Source organism: Grampus griseus (genome assembly GCF_964374135.1).
Source record: "Grampus griseus genome assembly, chromosome: 17".
NCBI lineage: Eukaryota > Metazoa > Chordata > Mammalia > Artiodactyla > Delphinidae > Grampus > Grampus griseus.
In genome coordinates this window covers 33,164,365-33,189,121 of record NC_139011.1, presented here as the reverse complement: position 1 = coordinate 33,189,121, position 24,757 = coordinate 33,164,365, and the positions used below count along the sequence as shown (strand labels likewise).

Sequence of the window (24,757 nt, the reverse complement as noted above, 5' to 3'; positions counted from 1 at the left end):
ATGTGATGTGATAGAGGTGTTAGCTAATGTTAAGGTTGCACTCATATTGCAGTATATAAATGTATAAAATCAACATGTACATCTTAAACTTTCACAATGTTATATGTTAAATATATCTCAATAAAAAACCCAAACCAAAACAAATAAATGAATAAAAATAGTGAAATGGTTATTTTTGGTAACTATCTCCTACTACTAGGTTATTTTATTTTTTTTAGCTTATTTTTAATATTTCTTTCCTACAAACCATGTGGCAGTGAACATGCTTGTACATTCTTGGATTGTAGGGTATTTGCACTTTTGCTCCTTTAAATTTTTCTAAATTGCTCTTTTGAAACTTTTCTTTGATAAAAACTTTTTTTTTGGTAAAAGTTTTTGTAATTTCCTACTTAATAAGTCAATTGATTAGGGACAATTTCTAAATTTTAAAATTGTTGATATTACTAGTGCTATATACATTTTATTTTATATAATATTTAATTATCTAAAATTGGTATTTGTTTTTATTCTGTTAGCTTGTTACTGAAATTTAGCTGTGAATAATTCTTTGCCAATTAATTTAGGTGTTCATCAATTAATATGATAGCTAATATCACATAGGCCTTTTAAAAAATTTGTTTGTGGCACATTTGCCTAATGATGAACTTGATTGAATAGGTTTTGGTGAATTTTACTAGGTGGTGAATTAGTTCTTCTCATAAATGTAAATGTCTGATTCTGATAAATTTAAATTTGACCTCAGTTTGAACGTTCCCTTAATTTGTTACATAATTGCTGATTCTTGTTCTTTTCTAAGAAATAAAAAAAAGCAAAAAGCCAAAAAACAAAACAAAACAAAAAACCTATCCAGTTATTTTTCAAAGACACAGCTTAAATATTGCCAAATGGTGATCACTTTGTAGCAACTGCATCAGTAATTTATTGAATTCTCTTGCAAATAGTTTTTTATTAGTAAAGACTAAGAAAAAGATAAATAAAAAAATTAGTTCCTTGTCATATAAATCTTAAAGTATTTTTCCAGTAAAACAGCATAGGTATTTTTGTAACATAATGATATGCATGAAGTATTAAAGAAACTGGGAAACTGGATCTGTAAAGAATGTAAAACAATGTGGCAGAAATTAAATTTGATTCTAAATTCTGGCAGTCAAAAATTATCAAATAGAGGAAGAACATATGTTTATTTAGTCAGTTGAGCATTTCAGTTAAAATGGGTCAAAATTACTGACAGGAAAGAGATGCTAATTAATAGAGCATAATAAACCAAGACCGTATTTTTTAACTATACTGAGTTTTAACTGCATATAAAGTTCTAGTTCTCTGATAGCCTGAGAGAACACACATAATAGCACAGTTCCATGCCTTTCTGCTCTCATGCATGAGGCAGCCAAATGCCATCAGCCTTTTTTCCTTTCTGGCATAGCACATTATTTTCTGTTGGCCTTGTTTCTGCTTGTGTGCCTGCTTTTGCTTTCCCTTTTGGCTCTGGCTCCATTTAGCCTCCTGCTTCAGGTTCTACTTTTTTTTTCCTGGCTCTGTTTATCTTCCATTCTCTGCTTCCTTTGTCAGCCCAGTGGGTCCTACACCTCCTGCCTCTCTGCCTACTTAATTTTTATTTCCTTTTCTCCGCTCAGTGCTTATGCCTACCTTATGGCCCTAGTAAACCCTCCTCTTGTGACTTACCCTCCTCTGCACTCCTTTACATGGAGAATTACAATGATTTAAACCTATTGGGGGACCCAACAGCCTATCATATCTGCATGTGTAATAGGTGATTATAAAGGCACCTCGTGTTATTTGGCTATTTTTGAGTCTTAACCTGCTCTCCTAAACTCTAGGAATATTCTGAAGGTCATGAGGAACTCCGAAGATATGGATTTGGCCTGAGGTTATAAGGTATAATCTACATGTATTTACTGTAGGGGAGTGTTTTTCAAACTGTGGCTCATGAAATCAACTTAGCAGAAGTACAACTAGCAATTAAAAGAAACAGTAAATTGAAAAGAACAGACAATATCATTGTGTATTACACTTAGTAAGTATTTTGTCATGGAATTTTATTATATGCACTTATATAAATGTATATACTATGTGTAAAATATATTTCTTACTGTGGGTCACGTTAAAAAATGTTTGAATGTCATTGAGTAGAAAATTTACTTTTGGTCTGGCTGCTTTCAGATGATATTTATTCAAAGAGATCAATCCATATTGAAAGAGTGGGTTTGAACTAGATTTACAGTAGAAGCCCTTGAATTCTATCACAAAGCTTTGCATGAGCCCCAGAACAACATTACTGTATCTGAGATGCCTGACTCAGCACTTAATTTGGTGAAGCCACCATGGAAACTGGGATTGCAAAGTAATTCAGCAGCATGTGAAGCTCTGTTGCAGCTGCTTTCATTCTGTGCTACATTTAGAAGTGACCAGGTTAATAAAAGTGGGCTGAAAGATGTGCAGATATTGAAGTCCTTATTCATCTTCCTATTCATAGCTTACAAAATTAAATTCATTGAGATAATGAGTTTTTTGTCAGAAAAATATGCAGTAGGGGGATTGTGTACTATGTTAGGACCAGAAATTTGGCTGACTTAAGTGGTAGCAAATTTCCAACAAATAAGAACATAGCACAGGGAGATCAGCTCGGTGCTTTGTGACCACCTAGAGGGGTGGGATAGGGAGGGTGGGAGGGAGGGAGATGCAAGAGGGAAGACATATGGGGACATATGTATATGTATAACTGATTCACATTGTTATAAAGCAGAAACTAACACACCATTGTAAGCAATTATACTCCAATAAAGATGTTAAAAAAAAAAAAAGAACAAATAGTGTTAGAAGCAAATCCTTGTCCGTATGCTCTGTTCTGGTACCAGGACATTATTTATCACTTGCCTGAATGGGGAGTGTTCTTCGAACCTTATGCTATCATGAACATGGTTTTCAGCAGTAAGTCCTATTTTCAAAATATTTCAGACCAAGAGCATCTCTTCCATGGTCTAAGGTACAGAAATCTGAGGTTTCAGCTAAATACTTGCTCAAAAACTTGAGATAGGGACTTCCCTGGTGGCACAAAGGTTAAGAATCCACCTGCCAATGCAGGGGACACGGGTTCGAGCCCTGGTCCGGGAAGATACCACATGCCACGGAGCAACTAAGCCCGTGCACCACAACTACTGAGCCTGCGCTCTGGAGCCTGTGAGCCACAACTACTGAGCCCACGAGCCACAACTACTGAAGCCTGCATGCCTAGAGCCCGTATTCTGCAACAAGAGAAGCTACTGCAATGAGAAGCCCACACACTGCAATGAAGAGTAGACCCCCCGCTTGCCGCAACTAGAGAAAGCCCGAGCACAGTGACGAAGACCCAACGCAACCAAAAACAAAACAAAACAAAAAGAACTTGAGATAGAACTGCTGCTGCTTTTTTTTTTTTTTTTAAAGTTCTGGCTTTGCATGGAAGCAAGCTAAGTGTCCATCGACAAATGAATGGATAAAGAAGATGTGGCACATATATACAATGGAATATTACTCAGCCATAAAAAGAAATGAAATTGAGTTATTTGTAGTGAGGTGGATGGACCTAGAGTCTGTCACACAGAGTGAAGTAAGTCAGAAAGAGAAAAACAAATGCCGTATGCTAACACATATATATGGAATCTAAAAAAAAATGGTTCTGAAGAACCTAGGAGCAGGACAGGAATAAAGATGCAGACGTAGAGAATGGACTTGAGGACACAGGGAGGGGGAAGGGTAAACTGGGACGAAGTGAGAGAGTAGCATTGACATATATACACTACCAAATGTAAAATAGATAGCTAGTGGGAAGCAGTGACGCAAGAGGGAGGGGATATGGGGATATATGTATATGTATAGCTGATTCACTTTGTTATACAGCAGCAACTAACACAACAAGGTAAAGCAATTATACTCCAATAAAGATGTTAAAAAAATAAAATAAAATAACAACAACAACAAAAAAGTCCTGGCTTTGACCACATATAGTTCTATAGTCTGCTTCTATGCAGAAATAGCATGTCCAATGTAGGATCTTTTTTTTTTTTTTTACAATAAATTACTGTCTTTACCATCTGTGTATCTTCTAGTTAAAATGTATTGCTCTTTCAGTTAACTTGAAGACCTACTCTTAGCCACCATAGCCTTGAATATTTTGTTCTCTCAGTTTTTGCCAAGGGCTAGAGAGAGACAGCTGATATGAAAGAGTTGTCTAAAAAGCATATTAAAAGTTTTCTTCTCCTTCTCCTCCTCTTTATTTTCTCAACAAGTACTACTACTACCAATTGTCGAGCACTTAATATGTGGACTAGGACATTCTATATGTTTCGTCTGTATTTTATTCAAATGTCAAATTGTGAAGTAGATATTGTTTTTAATCCCCATTTTTACAAATGAGGAAACTCAGGCTCAGAGAGAGAAGGGAATTGTTCAAAGTATCACAGGTTGCAGTGAAATCAAGATATAAACCTAGTGTGCCTGACTCCAGAGTTTATATTCTTAAAATTATGGTGATTGCAGCCACTCCCTTTTCTTCTCAAGCTTCCACAATTGTTCTCTATGTGAAAGATCAGCAGAAAGCTGTATAAATATCTAAGTATATCTTTGTACTGCCTACAAAGCTGATTCAATATTATGTTTTCGAAAATGGCCCAAGTCCCCCAGAATTAACAGCTGTGTCACTTCTACATGCTTTGGAATAATGTTATTGAGGATGTTGTTTAATATTTTGTTCACTGCTCTTTATATGAAGATGCTTGCGACAAGTTCTTAACAGAGATTGGGAACTTTTGACTTTACTGGAGAACTGGCTTTTTTTTTAGAACTATGTATCTCATTACATTTCTCTTTCATTTCCAATTACTAATTAGCTCTTTTATGTTTTTATCTTTTGTTTTGCTTATATCTTTCTGGATAATAGCTATCGTAACAAAACTCTGGCTTGTTATATCCTAGGTACTGTGCTAAATACTTTTCATGCGTTATTTAACTTAATTCTCACAACAACCTCAGGTATTACCCCTGTTTTTAAGATGGTAAGATCCCTGAGTCTTAGAGACGTTAAGTAACTTGCCCCAGTGACCTAGAAATAGCAGAGACTGGCTTAGAATTCAGCTTTTTGACTCCTAATCCTATGTTTTTGACACAATACTAGAATACTTAACCATGTTTTATTCTTTGCAACCACCTCACAAGGACAATATTATTTACCTGTATTTCAAAGGTGAAAGAGTTAAAATTTTCCACACAGCTAGAAAGTGTTGGAGCTAGGCTTCTGAGAACTAAGTGACCCCAAATCCTATACTCTTTTCGTTAAATTTATTGTAAACCACTTCGGAGTACTTTTATTTTAAGCCAATTCAATACCTTTTTGAAACAGGTGGAGGCATAAGTAAATTAATACATATAGAGCAGACAAATGAGGTATATATGGAAACACTTTCATGTGTGCCTAAAGAATGCTTGTTTGGTTGATTGGAAAAGGTAATATTGGTTTTTTCTTTTGTGAAGTATAGAAGAGCATAAAATGTGGCCATGGGGTACTAGACATTTCACTCTGCCTCCATTAAGGTGCTTTCTCCCTGAGTGTAGGCATCATTAGATTTATTATGATTTTTAAAGTAATAATTTAAAATATTATTGTGGCACGTTGATGGTCCTAATACAGCTGATATTATAAACCTAGGCTTATATCTGTTCTTTAAATTAGCTTACAATGATTTAGAGGTCTAGGGAGCTCTAATCTAATTTTCCACTATTACCCAGATGTCTGTGAATCAGACGTCACTGGTAAAATAAGCTTCAGTCAGGGAGACAACTTACTGCTTAGCTGTATCTATTAGGCTTGGTCATGTAGTAGCCAAGAGTCTTACTGCTTTTTAACCGATGTTAGAAGAATAGAATTACAGAAAGAGTGGTTACTAGACGCACTTGCTCATGTGTTATAATTTCTTCATTTCTTTCAATTTACATGAAGCACCATGGAAATACTCATTTGTGTGTGCGTTCCTCCGTTGGTTAGTATTTAAGAAAAACAGACTTGCCGTGTTGAGTCAGTTCCATCTCTTTTGAGCCTAAAACATTGTTTTTAACAGTGATATCCTTGGATGATTCATTGGAACTCAGACTTATCCTTCGTAATGCTAGTCTCAAAATATACGGGATGTTACCCCACCCAGCTCCCCAGTACCCCGTCACTAACATTTCTTAGAAGGCATTCCTTGTTTTTATATTTTCATTGTATTTAGAAGGTGGAGTACCTGTGTTTTGTCTTGACAAACTTATTCTCACTTGAAAACCCAAAATCCGTCTGTAATATGGAGAATCCTGCTAAAAATCATCATGCTGTGACAGGGCAGTCAGTGCCTATTATTTGTTATTTTTAAACCTTCTGATATAAGGCAGTAATACTTCTTCGTGCCTATTCTCAACTTATCTCCTTAAACTTGATTAGAAGTCCCTTGTCCTCTGTTTACTATGTTCATTCTTTATTTAGGTTTTAGTTCTATCTCCATTCAGCCTCATTTTTTTCAAACTGAATTTTAAAAATCTGACCTGATTTCAGCTCCATTCCCTCAGAGATATCAATTGATCTTGCCTTGGATCTTTTATAACTACATATAATGTCTTTCTTGGGATAGAATGACTTAAAGAACATAATGTAAAATGTTGGTTTCAGTTTAGAAAAGAAAAGATACCATAATTCCTTTTGTTCGTGTCAAGTGCATTGATGATATTGTATTCTCGTGCTGATTCTGGCTGTAATAGAACACTGAGCTTTTCTGAATGATAGAGACCTTAGATGTGGAGAGATTTAAATTAATCCATCTAGTATTATATTACATATGACAGTTATATGTATATGTAATAATATATCTGGTATTCCAGTTGAGTGATTTTTCTAGATTTTATATTTCCTCAGGCATAGTTGCTATAGATTGCTTTCTTTCCTGTGTGTGGGCCGTACTTCTTTGTTTCTTTGCATATCTCCTAGTTTTTTGATGAAAACTGGACATAATACATTGTGATAGTTTTGGAATAAGATTCTCCCCCTTCCCCAGGGTTTGTTTTTGCTGTTTACTGTTGTTTGTTTGATGACTTTTCTGAACTAATTCTGTAAAGTCTGTTTTTTTTGTCATGGATGATCACTGAAATCTCTACTTGATTAGCTTGGTGGTCAGCTAATGATTGGACAGAGATTTCCTTAAATGCCGGCAACAATTTTTGCCCAGCGTCTCTGTGTGGGTGTTGAGGCATGCCTTCAACATTCAGCCAGGCAGGTTGACAACTCTGCCTTTGCCTTCACTTCCTGCTTGCATTGTCCCAAAAGTCAGCCAGAGGTGAGAGCTTAGAGCCTTCTCCTGTTTTCCTGAGCAGAGGCACAGTCCTATGCACGTGTGTGGCCTTCTAGAATCCCAGGAATATGTTCGAGCTTTCAAAGCCCCTATGAACATGTCATTCCTTTTAAACTTTTTGGTTAGTCTATTTTTTGCTCCGGTTGTTATCCACTGCCTCTAATTGTTTTTGACAAAGTCCTCCAGGGAAAAGGTTTTTTTTGTATTGGGCGGGCTCCAAGTCAGGTAAAATAAAGACAGCCTTGCAAATGGGGCTCTTCCAGGGTACCACCAGACAGGTCAAATGACGACACTTCTTTGGGAAGGAGGCTTTGAAGGCCCTCCAACCCTATTCTGCCCCTTCTTCCTGTTTTTTATTTTAGTGTGTATTCAACCTGTTTAGGTTAAATATGCACATCGTGGCCCACTTTTTTTGGTTATGGTTAAAATGGCAGTTTAGTTTTTGAAACCTTTCCAGTGTTCTTCTGGTTTGCCTTACTTATGTGTTATCCAGAGGCCAATGTGGAAGCTGGGTGGTATTTCACACTGTAGTTCTCAAACCTTTTGCTGTGTTAATTTTGGTTAGCTTTATGCACTGGCTGCCCATAGATCTGCTGAAGACTTCCTATGCAGATTTAGAAAATCCTTTCCTCTAATCCCTTCCTCTTGATAATCTTCCCTCAACTCTCCGGTTGGGAGGAAATGGTGTTCTGCCTCATGATTACATCATGGAGATGGAGGACAGGGCACTTATCTTCCTGCAGCACCCAGAGTGGGGAGAAAGGGGTACCATTTCATTATTGCAGGGCAAGGATGCAAGACAGGCTCTGCTCAGAGTCTGTAGCTGGGAGAGGGACCTATTTCCTTATTACAGGATGAGGATAGAAGACTGGGCTCTTCTTATAGTCCCCACAGCTGGGGAGGGGGTACTGTGGAGATGCTAGACAGGGCTCTTCTCATAATCTCTGCAGTTGTAGGGCTTAGTGGAGAGTGGAGAGAAGTAATCTATCTTTTTTCATGCTGTTTGCCTGGAGTAGGGCAGGTACTGTAAATGTTCTGCTGGACTGCTTTTTTCCTGATCCTTTGGCTAGAGATATCAGGCTTTTCTTGGGACTTTTGTTGTTGTTGTGCCTGCTGGTGTTTCTGGGTTGTGGATCTCTTTAGTGCTTATGTTAGGATATATAGGACATGGGGGGGAAAAAAAAGGCCTCAGGTATCTCATTCCCAGAGGTTTTCCTTGAGTCTCAAGGTTCTTATCCAGTCCACGTTCTTTTCTTTGTCTTCTAGTGTCTTCTGTCAGTTGCTTTTTGAATTTTATTGGGAGTTTAAAGATTGTAATTAGTAAGAGAAATCGGTTGGTGTCTGTCTACTCTGTCTTGTCTGGAATTAGGCATAGTTACTTTTCGTTCTCCTAGTCTTTTGTTTTCTCACTGTATTTGTTTACCCCAGTGCATTTCCATTCCTTATATAATTTGGCAATAATATTACATTAATTACAAAGAAGTTACAGATAATACTGGATTATGAAATTGTTAGATGGGTCTAGTTAATATGTATCCAGGCTCTCTGTAACTTTGGAGAACCAGTAGCCATAAAAAGAGTTGCAAATTAGGTACCCAGTTATATAAAGAAGCAGGTGCATTTAGTTTTTTCAAAGGCACTAGATTAGCATAAATTTGAAGCAACTGAAGTATGCTTTATCTAAACGTAAAGCATAAAAAATGATTACTTTCTACTCTGAATAAAATGATCTCAACTCATTACTATTTTCTATTTTGATTTGACTATCATTATCTTACAGTGAGAGAACTCAGTTGTTCTCCACTGTAAAATTGAGAACTTTTTATTTTTTTGATGAACTTCTTAATTGTTATAATTTTTAGCTGATGTCCACATTTTTGTGGTTGCAGTCCTTTATTTGCCTTTACTTATGGACTTCTTTGTTATTATTACTATTATTATTGTTATTTTCTTTCTTGGCTTCTGCTAGCGTATTACTTCTTCAGTGACTGCCCTATTAAGTTTCTATATAGATCAAAGAAGAATTGGCAGGAGCGAATGATTGTGATCAGTTAGTAATAGAAGAGGGTGACAGCTTAATAATCATGCTTTATTATGAATTGATTATCCTCAATCTATGAATCAAAATTCAAGTATTAAACTTAACAATTATCTTAATAGAAATATCTGAAAGAGACATCCTCATGAGAGTTAATCATAAATTTAAATCTATCCCCTATGTTTCTGATAATGTACCATCTGAAGTATTAAAATATAGGGAAATTCATAATTCACTCATTCATTTAACATTTAACATTTATTTTACACTTATTATATGACGGACATTGTGTTAGGTTTTGGAGTCACAAAAAAGAGTAAGACATGTTCCCTGTTCTTAAGGAGTTTATACTCTATTGAGGAATATAAATATTAAGAAATATTTATATTCCTGGTAGTGTGTATCCATGTGTGTATGTATGTGTTTGTATATGTATATATTTAAATGTATATATATTTATAAAATAGTATTAATATATATATAAAAAAGTATGTACATATATACATATATACATACATATATATATGAGTAGAATCATAGTAGAAGGCCAGCAGGTATGCAGTCTATGTATTTTATCAGTGTACAACTATAAATGTTAATGTCAGACCTATGTACACTCAATAAATATTTGAAATGTTAACTGAATTAACATAGATGATATTTACTCATTTTGCTTTTTCTTAAAAATCATTATACCCATTATTAAAACTGTGATCTTGAAGATATCATTTAAACTATATGATCTTTAGTTATCAATATGTTAAGTTAGGCTTTGTTAGAAATAATTCTGCCTCTGTATGTTGTTGTACGAAATTAATGCATGGGAGAGCATTTTATAAACTCTAAGGTACTATGTTAGTTAATATAAAGAATCCTATACTTGACTTTGTATATGAATACAAAGCCAAACAAAAGCAAAGTGTTCTATTTAAAATCCATTTTCTCATTTCTACCTTTGCAGTACTCTGACCTAGAATATAGCTCTCAAACTAGAATTTGAGTTCTTTGAGTAGCACCTACTCTAGTTCTAGACAGTAAGTAGTTCTAGGCAGTAAGTAGTTCAAGGCAGTAAGGATAGAGTAGTAACCAAGACAGATAATGACATATTCTGAGTCTTTATCTGTCTTGGTTACTACTTTATCCTTACTGCCTAGAACTATGCCTGATATAGTAGGTGCTTAAAAAATATTTGTTGATGGACAGCTTTGCTTTGTAGTTAGAAGGTTTCATTATGCTCTGAAACAAACAAAACCCCTCAGCCCTTTACATACCTGTCCCTTCCCCCCCCAAAAAAAAACATTGTATATGTTAATAGAAGAATGAACAGGAAAGGTAGCCAGTGGAAGCAGGAAACATTAATTATATAAAAAAGTGTGACAAAACATAAACTCGAGTTCTGTAGGTATTGCATTTGAATCCTGTACTTTCCTTGACCCCTTCACATTCCTCCCCCTAAAAAGGGAACGTTTTTCTGTACACTATTTTATTAATTTTTGTGTGGATATGTAGGTATAAATATGCGTTGCTTAAAAATTAGAAAATAAAGATAAGTATAAAGATGAAAACCACTCATAAGACTCATCTTTAAAATGAGGATAATAATAGTACTTCTTTTAGAGTTAAGAGGATTAAATGAGTTAATGTTAGTAAATTACTTAGAACAATGCCTGGTACATAGTGAATCACTATGTAGTTGTTTTTGTACTAAAATAGAATAAAATCCCAACAAGTGAATAACTTCCACTATTCAGATTATGCACATACACATATACGCCAGAGGTTAGATTATTTCTTTAAGAATTTTCACAGTGACAGTAAGGGAAAGAAATTCTGATAATGAACCTCGTTAAACAGCAAAGCAGAAACATGATCTTCCCCTTGGTTTTCTGAGAGTAAATGGCATCAACCAGTATTCAAATATAATTGGATTTCCTTTCTTTTTCTTATTGATTTGTAAGAATTCTTTGAATATTCTAGACATTAATGCCTTTTTAATGTTGCAGATATTTTCTGCCAGTGTGTTACCTTCCTGTTACGGTAGACGTCCCATGATGTCCTTCATTAAACAGACATCTTTAATTTTTATGTAGTCAGATGTATAATTTTTTACTTCATTGTCATATTAAGAAATCTTTATTCACTACAAGATGTTAATAAGATGTTTTCTCTATTTTCTTATTTTAGTTTTAAAGTTTTATCTTTCTCATTTAGTACTTTATAATCAATTTGGAATTTTTTTTTCTTTTAATGGTGTGAAGCAGGGCTTATCAAACTACAGCCCCCAGTCCAAGTCTGGCTCAAATCTGGCTGAATTTTTGTACAGCCCATGAGTAAAGAATGGTTTTATATTTTTAAATGTTTAAAAAATCAAAGAATAGTAACACTTTGTGATATGTGAAAATTATATGAAATTCAGTTTTTGGTATTTCATAAATAAAGCTTTATTGGAACACAGCCATGTTCTTTCATTTATGTATTGTCTATGGCTGCTTTTCTGCTAAAATGGCAGTGTTGAGTAGTTGCAACAGGGACTGTAAAGCCTGCAAAGCATAAAGTATTTACACTCTGGCCCTATAGAATAATTTGCTGACCCCTGGTATAAAGGTATACATAATTTCACTTTTCCTCTTATAGTGAGTTTCTATGATATTATCAACCAAGACATTGCATTTTTTTCTTCCATTCATTTGTGATACTGCCTATTTTACGGATTTTGTTTTCTTTAATCACTATGGCTTTGTGTTTTAGCCATTTAAACTGTAGGGGTCCTTAAAAGCGGGTTCCTTTTTACAATCAGCATCAACTTTTTCTTTTCTGGATTTAATTGATCAATATTTTCCTATTTGTGGTCCTTTTCTCTTAGGCATTAAGAACAGTCCCTCTTACACCCTTGTGCTGAAAGTCATCAGATGATGTTTATTTAATGTGATAAATCTGCCTAGAGGTAGAGGTCTGAACTTGGTGACCTCCTTTAGTCCCTTCCTTTTTTTCATTTCTTTTTTTTTTAAACTAAAAAGCACTCTGGTTTAATTCTTATGTGTGTAACAAGGAAGTGAGTCAACATTTATTGAGAGTCCATTATGTGCCACGCAATGAACCACATGTTTTTATAATATTCCAAACATATAGAAACGTTTAGAGTAATAAACATGTGCCATGTATTTTCATCCATTATTTTATTTAATTCTAACTACCACTCTATGAGGTAGCTAGCTATTTTAGTTCCCATTTCTACAAGTGGATTATAAAATGGTTAAGTAACTTGCCAGGTAGTGAACATTGGAGCCAATATTCAAACCTCAGTCTGCTTGACCCCAAAGCCCATACTCTTCCATATAAAAACTGAAAAATTAGATTGGAAGATCATGTTATCACCCTCTAATATGTCAGAACAAAGTCCTCATCATCCTCATTGTCTTTGAGAGTATCTTGTGGATAGGGTCAGACACTTAGTGTCTTTCTTTATTCCTTTTAAGTTTTTTTTTTCTGAAAAACCTCATTATTTTAATTGCTCTCATATGTTGTGACAGCAGGTTCCTTTGTCAGCCATATCCTGTTCAGAATAAATAACCTGTGCTATGCCAGCATGATTTATTGCTGCTACTTCCTTTCTTTATGTTTTGAGTAATTTTATCCTAAAAGGATATAAAGTGTTTTAGACATGTGCAAATGCCTGAGTGACTAGAGCAGTTCACCTGGCTGCTTGGCTACCTGCCTGTGGACAGTGCTTCATTTGATAGCAGAGATGGTAGGAGAACAAATTAGGATTTTTAAACAGGACCAGTATACTGAATCCTATCACCATTTCTCCTCTAACTACCTCCACAGAGAATTTACGGGTTTCAAAGGATCAGAGCACATATACGTACGATGCTTCGAGCAATCTAAGTCACCGTGATGAGGACAGAAAGAGCAGGTTCCCTTGCTGAACAGGTGTTGCTAATTGTAAATCCCTTTTCTTGGGTACTTTGAAAATGGATTTTACATATCTATGTGTAAGATTAATCTTTAAACTGCCTACAAGCATAGGGTACACTGGATGGTTTCTTCTTTTTTAAACCAGGTGATATCTTAAAAATATTATATATATTTTATTATGAGAAAATAGAATTACATTAGAGAAGATTTGGAAAACAGAGGCAGGAATCTACCCACAATCTTGCTGCTCTAATAAAAACAGTAATGGTATTTTGATGTATTTCATGCTTGTCTTTAAAAAAATCTTATGCATTAAAAAAACAAAAAACTTAGAGCTAATCTTGCAGATAATATCTTAACGTCTCTTTTGGACCCAAGGCTGTATGATTTATAATGATGATGCCAAGGATTTTCAAAATGTGTATGTTTGTGTCATGGACTCATTTGTTGCCTTGTCCACTCTGAATTATTAATTCTTATAATTTACTATGGAAAAACAATTTTTCATTCTTCATGATTTATTTGGTTTTCTCAGTTATAAAAAGTAATGACCTTATTGTGAGCAATTTTTAGATTTTTGAGAAATGTGTTTTTCTCTATAAATCTCTAAAAATTAATGATAGTTTTTAAAAAATGTTTGATGCTATGGCAAATTACCATGTATTTTGGATTGTTTCTCTATATACAGACACTAAATGTATCATTTGTGGAATCAATTATTTTTGGTTTCCCTGATAGCACAATTAAGTCGTACTCATATTTTATTATGTAATTTAGGAAGCTAGAAACTGTAGAGAGCCATTTTCAGTCTTATTTTTGCTACCATATATATATGACCAAAATGTACATAGAGGTCTCAACCATGCATCCACTCCTCCTGATATTTTTGAATGTTTACTGTGTGCCTAGCATTGTTTAAAATTCTTGTCCCAAAGATGAATAAGACAATCTCTGCTTTCAGGGGGCTCACTTACATAAAATCATTAGGACTTTATGTGCTACATTTATTTAAAATAAATGTTTTGGATATATTGGTTTACTATTTTATTGATTTATTTTCAGTACATATACATAATATAATACAATGCAATATAATACAAAAGTTATAAAAATATGTTGTGAAAAGTTTCTTTTCCAAAACTTTTCCCCATTTATCTGTTGTTCTTTGCTAAGGAGAATATATTCATAGAAATGAAATGTAAATAATTTAAAGGCAGAGATACTTGAAAAAGTTTGAATTTAGTTTTGAAAAGGAAATTCAATTTTGAAAAGTGTACTTCCGTTTATTGAGTAACCACTATATGCCAGGCACTTTCCAAATATCTTAATTAATCGATCTAGTCTTGTCACAATTTTATTAATTACAAATGGAGGTTCAATGAAATAAAGTAAGTTACTCATGATCACATGAATATCAAGTAACATAGCTAAGAAATAGAAACTAGTTCTGTCTAAATTCTCCTGAGCCCATTCTCTTTGTTCATCAGCTATCTTACACAAATTAATGCTTTGGAATTTCAATTGAGTTTACATTAAAATGTTGTTGTTTTTCCCTCAGAAAATGGTTAGGAAATAGATTTTTACACTAAACTGATAATGATAAACTTGAGTAACTAGTGAAAGAAATTTGGGAAAAAATGTATGAAGAAAAGATTATAGTTTTTAAATGATACAGTCAATATTTCATTGCTTGTGTTAACATAAAAGAATAAATAAAAATCATTTTGTCTTGAATTTACATTCCATTATAGATTTACTGTCATCTATATATTTAACTTACAAAAACATTTACGTTTGCATTCCCTGAGTAAATACTGTGTGGCAGTGGGGGAACATCTTTTGGTGTTAGGGGGAGAACAATTTGGCACTGAAAAGTTGTCACATATATAGTCCAGATTAATTATGTAACTTTTGTCCACTAAATTTAATATGGAAAGGACTTCAGCATTCGTTGACCATCACTTCATTGACTAACAGCTTGACAAATGTTCTTTTCCATTATTCATAAGCATAGTGGCTCATTTTTACAGACAAAGGTAGCAATAGCTAAGGTTCTGGAACCATCATTTCTAAAACACTGATTTGTTTGCTGTGAGTAACATGCAAAAAAATTGGCCCATTTATAGGTGTATACAAATGTTAAAATGTTTGGCATTATATAGGAAGTTATGTGGTTATTAATGGAAATGTTCATATTTTTCCCCTGAATATGTCCAGATGTTTTCATAGATCTTGTGGCAGAAAGTGCCTGGCCCATTTTAGGAACTGAAAGAAAGCCAGAGTGACTGAAGTACAGATTAAATGGGGATCATGGAGAGATGTGGGCAGATGGTGTAGCAGCTTTAAGTGCTGATGCAGAGGTAGAGGCAGAGGCAGCAAGAAGTTTTTGGTCTCTATTCTGTCTTATTTCATTTTGTTTACATTTATATTAGAGAGTAGAAGTCTTTCACTATGTGGTCTCTTTTCTTTGCCCCTTCTCCCTTTTTTGTAATTCTGGTATTATAAATATTTGGTGGCTTGAGTTTTATTTTAATATCGTTTCATAATATCCTTAGCCTCCTCTTTCTTTAGACATTGGTTCCCTTCTAAGGTCAGTGATATAGCTGGGCTGCTTCCTTGAATTAGATTTCCCAGAGCAGGATCTTCCAGACTTTATGCTAGAGGACATATGCTTGGCTGCTAGTACCATGTTGTTAAGTTAGAGTCTTAACATTCATTATATAAGATTTTACTTATTTTCTCTGTGTTCAGTATATTGCTTTTGCCCTCATCTCTTCTGGTATCCCCTAGTTAATCCCTCTCTGTTTTACCCTCTCCAGAGAAGATGCTGTTAAGCTTCTGCTGAGGCTGGGGAGAGGCATGGAGTGAGTGCAGGAATTTGGGTCCTAATTTTGTTCTTAAAGAGACTTCCAACTTGATTTTAGTCCCCTTTTTACTCTTCACTTCTAGAGATAGCTGGTGTAGCCAATTTTTGTGACTAATGGGGTTCCAGGACGTTAATTTGCTTCTTTGCTTTCTTCACTGCTACTTTAAGATTCGGCTTTGTTGGGCCTGCTGAAGTCAGTTACCACTTGTCTGTCTGCTTTGCAGCTCAGTAAATTTTGCTACCATTGGATCTGTTAGAGTCCAGGGCAGGCTGCGCCAAAATATGCCTCAATGCATATTGATTATTTTGAATTAAAGTGACTTGAGAAACAGCTGGTGAGAAAAAAAAATGATGTTTAAAAAAATACTCTGAGCTGCCTCTTTCCCCCTAAAAGCAGGAAATAAACCGCCCATGTGAAGGTATCCTCCCTATACCAGGAGGGTAGAAAGAAAGCATCCTTATCAACAGTTAGGGAATTCAAGGCTAAGAGACCTGTATAAACAAATTTTATTACGTCTTCATGAGCCTGCAACTCCAAGCACAAGTCCTTTTGTTTTATTAAATCTTCGCAAATAATTGTTTCTTTGTCTAAAAATGATAAATACACAGCCTGCTTTCGTTACTTCAGAGGAACCATTTCTATGGGACCTTCATGCATATGAATTAAATAGTTTTTTTTCCTCCTGTTAATCTGTCTTATGTCAATTTAATTATTAGGCCATCCAAAAGAACTCAAGAGGAGTAGGGGGGAAATTTCCTCTCCTCCCTGACAGATCCTAACCCATTCCATTGATAAACAAACAAAACACTATTATTGTTTCTTTGGGATAGTTTTTGGGAGAGAATGAAACCAAATGCTTGTGTTCATAACTCCACTCTTGGTTAATCTAATAATTTGAGCATAATAACTCTGGTTTATTAATTATATTCTATCTATTTACCTATTATCATCATTGTCTTTATTCTTCTCTCCCTCCCTCTTTCCTTCTATCTATCTCTCTATCATCTATTTTTGTCTACTTGTTTTAGCAGTTTCTGAGATGGCTGTGTTTACATTTTCAGTTATAATTGCTGATTTTTCTGTTTATTCCTGTAGATTTGTTTATTGCTTGATGTATTTGGGTACATATATGAGTATGATGGATATATTTTATTTTGTTGTTTGTTTTATAGATACAGATAAGTAATTCTTTGTCCCCGTAACTGTTTGGTCAGCTATCAGTCAGGGTCCAGTCAGGAGATACAAAAATTTCAAAAGGGAAGTTTTCATATAACAAGTGAACTATTTATAGGGAATTAAGTGCTAAACAGGGATAAAAGAGAATGCCCTAGGACAGAAGGAGTACTCAAGGAAAGAATAAACTTGGAAGCCAGGGTCCCTCCTCAAGGCTGGATTCAGAACTTGTTGGAGAGGACGGAGTTGTAGCCCATTGGATAGTGGAGAGGGGTTTGTTAGGTTGCCCTGGGCCAGAGCTGGCCACTGTCAGTAGGAAGGATGGTGGGAGGAGAACCACAGTCTGGGGCTGGCAGGTTGAAAGCTTTCCACTTGGGTGCTTGGCAGGATGAGAGTGGTGGGCAGGTTACCAAGGGCCAGCACATTTGTAGGTAGGAAACCCTCAACTGGAGGCTATTGGGAGTGAAACTGCTTTCTGGGGTATTGATGAAGTTCACCAAAAATCTGCTTTGGGGGAGTACTGTTGAACTTTATGGGAAGTGGGCTGGGGTACTGGCTGACTTCCTAGAAAGCTGCTAGCAAGTCACCTGTGGAATGTGCTATTGAATTCTATGGGAAACTGGATGAACACCCTCAGAAATCACTGGATATCCACTCTTGGGGATCTCTGCTGAACTCACCACTGAGAAGCCAGTTGGGATTCCCATGGACCTTATTGGAAAGCTGCCCATGCAGTGCTGCTGACCTCTAGTTTTGTTCTTAGAGTGTTTGCCATTATCTTGAGACCCATAGTCATGCTTACTTACACACCCAAATATAGTGCAGAGCTTTGCTCTTCTTTGAAAGCATGAACAGACAGTACAAAGAAAAGGAAACACATAGTAAAATAAGTGCAAATTAAAATTTCAATAGAATTGATAAAGATTAAAAAGTTGGATACATTGTCTTGTTGAGGCTGTGGGAACGACATTCTCATACACTGTTAGTGGAAATAGAAATTAATACAACTTTAGAGAGGGCAATTTGGAATATTGAACAAAATTTGAAGTGTTCCTCAATTCTACCACAAGGAAATTATCCTAAAGTTATACTTGCACATATGCAATGTGACATGTACAAAAATATGTTTATAATAGCAGAAGTTTAGCTATAATCTGGTTAAATAAGTTGTGGCATATCCATAGAAAGTAATAATGAATTCATTAATATAAATGTGATAATTCTATATGCACCAATACAGAAAAAAATCCAAGATATATAAGTAAGATAAAATTAAGGTACAGACCATTTGTGTAAAAATCATATGTCTATATGATATCTGTCAGAATATATAGAAGAAAATGTTGCTAACAAGAACATGAAGCAGGAGGAAAGCAAACAGAAAGCACACATTGTGAAAAAACAGGAAAGTACACGTTCTTTCTCTTCCAGTCTTGTAGTCTCGCACTAGCACCTCCTAATGGTAGAGCCTACTATACGGCCAGCTGACAAAGCAGAAGTGGGTGGTGGGTGATATCATAGCATCAGAATCAGAGTCAAGTGTAGAGGGTAGGTTTGGAGCTGAGAAATAATAACTCAATAACTGGCACATCTTATCTGTTTCAGAACTCCGATCAGATGGTACATGTTTTCTAGTTTGTTGTTCTGCTTTTTAAGTTGTAGGCCACAGTAGATTCAGCCTGCCACAGTCATGATATATTATCCTTTTTATATTTTGCTGGATTCAGTTTGCTGATCGATTAAGGATTTTTGCATCTGTGCTTATAGAGGATGTTAGTCAGTAGTTCTCTTTTCTTGAATTGACTTTTCCTAGTTTTGGTATCAGAGTAATAATGCTGGCTTTACAAAACAAGACGGAAAGTGTTCTCTCTTCTGTTTTTGAAAGATGTGTGATTTTGTGAAAGATCAATATCTGTGAAAGAATTTTTTTTTTTTTTTTTTCGGTACGCAAGCCTCTCACTGTTGTGGCCTCTCCCGTTGCGGAGCACAGGCTCCAGATGCGCAGGCTCAGCAGCCATGGCTCACGGGCCCAGCCACTCCGCGGCATGTGGGATCTTCCCAGACCGGGGCACAAACCCATGTCCCCTGCAAAGGCAGGCGGACTCTCAACCACAGCGCCACCAGGGAAGCCCGACTCTAGCTATTTAGTAGTTTAGTAGTAGATTTAGTAGTTTTCTGGTAGTGTTTTTAGGGCTTTCTATGTATAGTATCATGTCATCTGCAAACAGTGACAGTTTAACTTCTTTTCCAATTTGGATTCCTTTTATTCTTTTTCTTCTCTGATTGCCATAGCTAAGACTTCCAAAACTATGTTGAATAAAAGTGGTGACATATGCATGTCTTTAGACTAATATTTTTGACTCTCAACTCAGCACTGCAGGCAGGGTCCATTCTAGCCTCTTCTCTTTGGTTATTTGTAACTTCTTTCTCTGATAGTGAGAAATCTGGGACTCATTATCAGCCATTCATTTACTTACTGTTCAACCCTGGCAAACATGTAGATACTATCAGAATTGCTAACCTGTGCAATGTGAAACAACTTTGCCAATTAGATTGCAGAATTTATATATAGTTCTTTTTTTGTCTTTAGCGTTACAGTTTTCTAAACTGTCCTTTCCTAACGTTACTTAGGACAGCAACTTCCCCCCCATCCCTGTCAGTGAGGTTATGTTATAAATTTTCCATACAGAGATTCATTTGTCACATTCTGCATTCCATCCTAGGATTCTCCTGTCCTTCTGATTGACTTTTTAGAAATTTATATATATTAAGGTTTACTCTTTGTAACTTTTTTTTGTGTTTTCTTTTTCCTGTGGGTTTCGCAGTCATGTATACAGCAACACAGTATCATACAGAATAGTTTCAACAGTTTCCCTAAAAATTCTTCTGTACCTCTTTGTTGTTAACTCCTCCTGGATCTTAAGGGAAAAGCTTTTAGTTTCTCATCATTCAGTCTGATGTTAGCTGAAGGTTTTTTTGTTATCAAATTGAGGACATTTCCTCAATTCCTTATGTGTTAAGAGTTTTTATCGTGAATGGTTCTTGAATTTTGTCAAATGCGTTTTCTGCATCTGTTGATGTAGTCATATGATTTTTCTTCTTTAGCCTGTTGATGTGATAGATTACATGAACTGATTTTCGAATATTGAACCAGTGTACCTGGGATAAACCCAGCCTGGTCATGGCATGCAATTGTTTTTATACATTGTTGGATTCAATTTGCTAATATGTTGTTGAATATATTAGCATTTGATCATGAGAGATGTCATAATTTTCATTTATTTTAATGTCTTTGCCTAGTTTTCATATAAAGGTGATGCTTCTCTAAGAGAATGAGTTTTAAAAGTGTTCCCTTGACTTCCTTTTCTGGGAAATTGTAGAGGATTGGTATCATTTCCTCTTTAAATGTTTGGTAGAATTCACAGATGGAACTGTCTGGAACCTGGTGATTTCTGCTTTGCAAGGTTATTAGCTATCGATTCAATTTCTTTAGTAGATGTAGACCTATTCAGATTATCTGTTTCTCCCTGTGTGAACTTTTGTAGATTGTATCTTCCAAGAAAATGGTCCATTTCATCAAAGTTATTAAATTTCTGGGTATAGAATTCTTCTTAACATTTTAAAAATCAGTTTTAATGTCATGGAATCAGTAGTGATGGACTGTCTTTCATTTCTGTTATTAGTAATTTGTGGCTTCTCTCTTTTACTTGACTAATCTAGATAAGGGTTTATCATTTTATTGGTCTTTACAAAGAGGGAGCTTTTGGTTTTGTTGATTTTTATCTGTTGATTTCATATTTTAAATTTCACTGATGTCTGCTCTAATTTTTTTTTTTGAAGAAAATAGGCTTATTAACTTAAAAGAACTTGAAACAAGTATTCGAAAGAAATTTGTGCCTTTATTAGAATGGTGTTAGGCTTTAAAAATGACTAATTTTGGTAATCAAATGATTCATTTTTTTGAATAAGAAATGACACTAGAACTGCAATACTGGTCCAACAGTCTTATTTTTACTTTTCCTTTAAAGCAAGAAACAGAATGAGAGTTAAACAGAAAGCACTGGCAGGCATCAGTTAATCCAAGATAATAGCTTCTTAGTTCCAAAAGCACTTGCAAAGAAAACCATGGGGGGACACAAGGTATGAAAGCAATTCATAATAACTGGAATCCCTTGAGCGGGTGTCTTCACCAAGTGTCATAGGCTACTTTTTGAATTTGTCCTGTACTTGGTCACTTTTTTCCCTCAAATACTAATTTGCCTGTGACTTTTCCCTGAAAGTGTAAAAAGTATGAAATACAAACAAGCTCTTGCATTGTACACTTAGAAGTGTACAATTCAAGCATTACAGAGCTATCTACATACCCTCAAATCTTGGCTAATTCAATAGTATAGAACCTATCAGGGCACAGAAAGAACTAACACCTGCTTCTTTTTGTTACACATACAATTCAAATATTGAATCTGAAGAAAAACATTTAATCATTTTGTCTCTCCTCTACATTCCCATGTTGATAAACTTACTAAAATATTCCTGTGTAATTTAGTTTGGTCTTATTATTTCAAGTCAGGGTTAAAACCTCAAAACCAGCCATCCAGACAAAAAAGGCAATCAGAAAGATTATTTCTTCCTCACTTCCCTAACCCCAGTGACTGTGAAGTTAATTTTATGACTTAACTCCAAACACTGGATAGTGATGACAAATGCTAGGCCCAATTTCTTCATAATCCTTTTTGGAGTGGCATACATGGTAGAATTCAGGCGTAGAAGCCAGCATGGATCCTCCAAACCACATTGCATGTGACTGCATTTTGGGTGTGATGACTTGTACATCAATAGGTTTTTGTGTCAGTCTACCACCACTCAGTTCCTCACTTAATTTCAGCCTGGCATCTCCAGTTCTTTTCAAATCTCTTTGCAAGTGATGTCCAAAGTCCCTGATCCAAAGTCCCTGAACATGGTTGAATATCCAGAGAGGACAATATTCTTGTGGAGAGGATCTATGACATCAGTAGGACAATTGTGATTATTTACTTCATCTACAACTTCTGAGATAGGTTGAGTAAAGCCTGGATTAGCAAACTCTAGATGAAAAAAATGTCACGTCCCAAGAATCTCTCAATAACCAACCCCAATGGAGAATTCTTTCTTTGAGATAACATTGATTCCAGTATACTGTTTAATCCACTTTGCTCCATCTGTGTCATACTTGTTAAATTCTTTGACCAAATCTGCGCAGGCATAACTATAGTGCTCCTTTAACGTTCCCAAGGATTTCTCTGATGGATTCTTACTTTTCCATCTCTCAGCAATTGTTGAATAAAATATGTTATATTACATACATGTAAAATATGTTATATTACATCCTGTGTTATATACACAGCTGTTATATTACAGCTGTGCTTAATACAGCTGTCAATTACATACGCTTCAGCCACAGGGATGACATGGGTGACACTGTCTCCACTGTCTATTACTGTATTGCTCTAATTTTTATTATTTCTTTTCTTCTGCTTGTTTTAGATTTAATTTACTCTTTTCCCCCCCAGTTTCCTAAGGTGGAAGTTTATTTTATAGATTTTAGATCTTTCTTTTTTCCCTAACATATGCATCCAATGCTAGAAATTTCCATCAAAGCACATATTTAGCTGCATCTTGCAAATTTTGATACATTTTTATTTTCACTTCAGGTGAAATATATTCATAATATTTCAAATTTCTTTTGAGAATTCTTTGACCCTTGTGTTATTTAGAAATGTATTGTTTAATCTCCAGATATTTTTGGATTTCCTACTACTGTTCCGTAATTGATTTCTAGTTTAATTTGACTGTGAACTCAAAGCGTACTTTGTATAATTTGTATTCTTTTAAGTTTGTTGAAGAGTGTATTATGGCTTAGAATGTGGTCTGTCTTGGTGAATATTCCATATGAGTTTGAGAATAATGTGTATTCTGCTGTTATTGGATGAAGTACTATAGAATGTCAGTTAGATCTGTTTTATTGATGATGCTATTCAGTTCAGCTATATCCTTGCTGATTTTCTGCCTACTGGATTTGTCAGTTACTGATAGAAGTGTGATGTCTTTAACTGTAATAAAGGATTTGTATATTTCTTGTGCCTCTTGTATTTTGACACTTTTTTTCCTCTTGTATTTTGATATTCTATTGTTAGGCTCTGCAAATTAAGGATTATTATGTGTTCTTGGGAAACTCACCCCTTTATCATTATGGAGTGCCCCTCTTTATCTTTGATAATTTTCCTTGCTCTGAAGGTCACTGTCTGAAATTAATGTAGATTCTCCAGCTCTCTTTTTATTAGTGTTAGCATGGTATATCTTTCTTCATGACTTTACTATGTCTTTCTATTTAAAGTGGTTTCTTGTAGAAAACACATTGTTGGTGCTCTCTCTCTCTTTATTTTTTTGTGTACTTTGACAGTTTCTACCTTTTAATTGGTCAATTTAGATCATTCACATTTAAAATGATGATTGATATAATTGGATTAATAGCTATCATAGTTGTAACTGTTCCAATCATTGCCTTTGTTCTTTGTTTACTTTAGAGTTCAGCATTTTATATGATTTGATTCCATCTTCTCTCCTCACTTTGCATATGAATTATACTTCCTTTTTTAAAAATAGTATGTTTTAGTGGTTGCTGAAGAGTTTGCAACTGATTCAATAATTTATAACTAATCCAAGCCCTACTTTCAGATAACACTATACCACCTCAGGGGTAGTATAAGTACTTTATAAAAGAGTATTCCTAATTTTCCCCTCTTGTACCTTGAAAGTTGGTATCATTCATTTCACTTATCCCTAAGCTATAATCATCAAATGCAATGTTACTACTATTATTTTGAACAAACTTAGATCAATTAAGAATAAGAAAAAGAAAAGATTTTATTTTGCCCTCATTTATTCCTTCACTAATGCTCTTCCTATTTTTTATATAGATGTTTCCAACTTATATCATTTTCTTCTGCCTTTTTTTACACTCTTTGCAAGGCAGGTCTATTGATGACAAATTCCCTCAATTTTTCTTTGTCTGAGTAGGTATATTTCTCCTTCACTTTTGAAGTGAATAATTGCACTGGACACAGAATTCTAGGTTGGTGGGGTTTTTTTCTTTCAACAATTCAGATATTTTATTCCACTTTCTTTTTGCTTGCATGGTTTCTGAAGAGAAGTCCAAAGTAATTCTTATGTTTGTTTCTCTGTAGGTAAGGTGTTTGTCTTCTTTCTGGCTTCTGTCAGAATTTCCTCTTTGTCTTTGGTTTTCTGCCGTTTGAATAGGATTTGCGTAGGTGTAAAAGATTTTTTTATATTAATTCTGCTTGGTGTTCCTCATGCTTCCTAGATCTGTGGCTTGGAGTCTGTCATTAATTTTG

The 24,757-nt window shown here is 35.0% G+C and overlaps 1 protein-coding gene and 1 pseudogene across 15 annotated transcripts in view; one reads left to right on the top strand and one right to left on the bottom strand.

Annotated features, from left to right (window-relative positions):
- The window catches only part of RIMS2 (regulating synaptic membrane exocytosis 2), a gene marked incomplete at its 5' end in the record, with an annotated part of 569,746 nt that overhangs the window by 76,220 nt on the left and 468,769 nt on the right, over window positions 1–24,757 (top strand). The window lies entirely within an intron of this gene.
- LOC309835503 (actin-related protein 3-like) lies at window positions 22,033–22,711 on the bottom strand (annotated as a pseudogene). Its single transcript has one exon. The product of its transcript is annotated as an actin-related protein 3-like (transcript).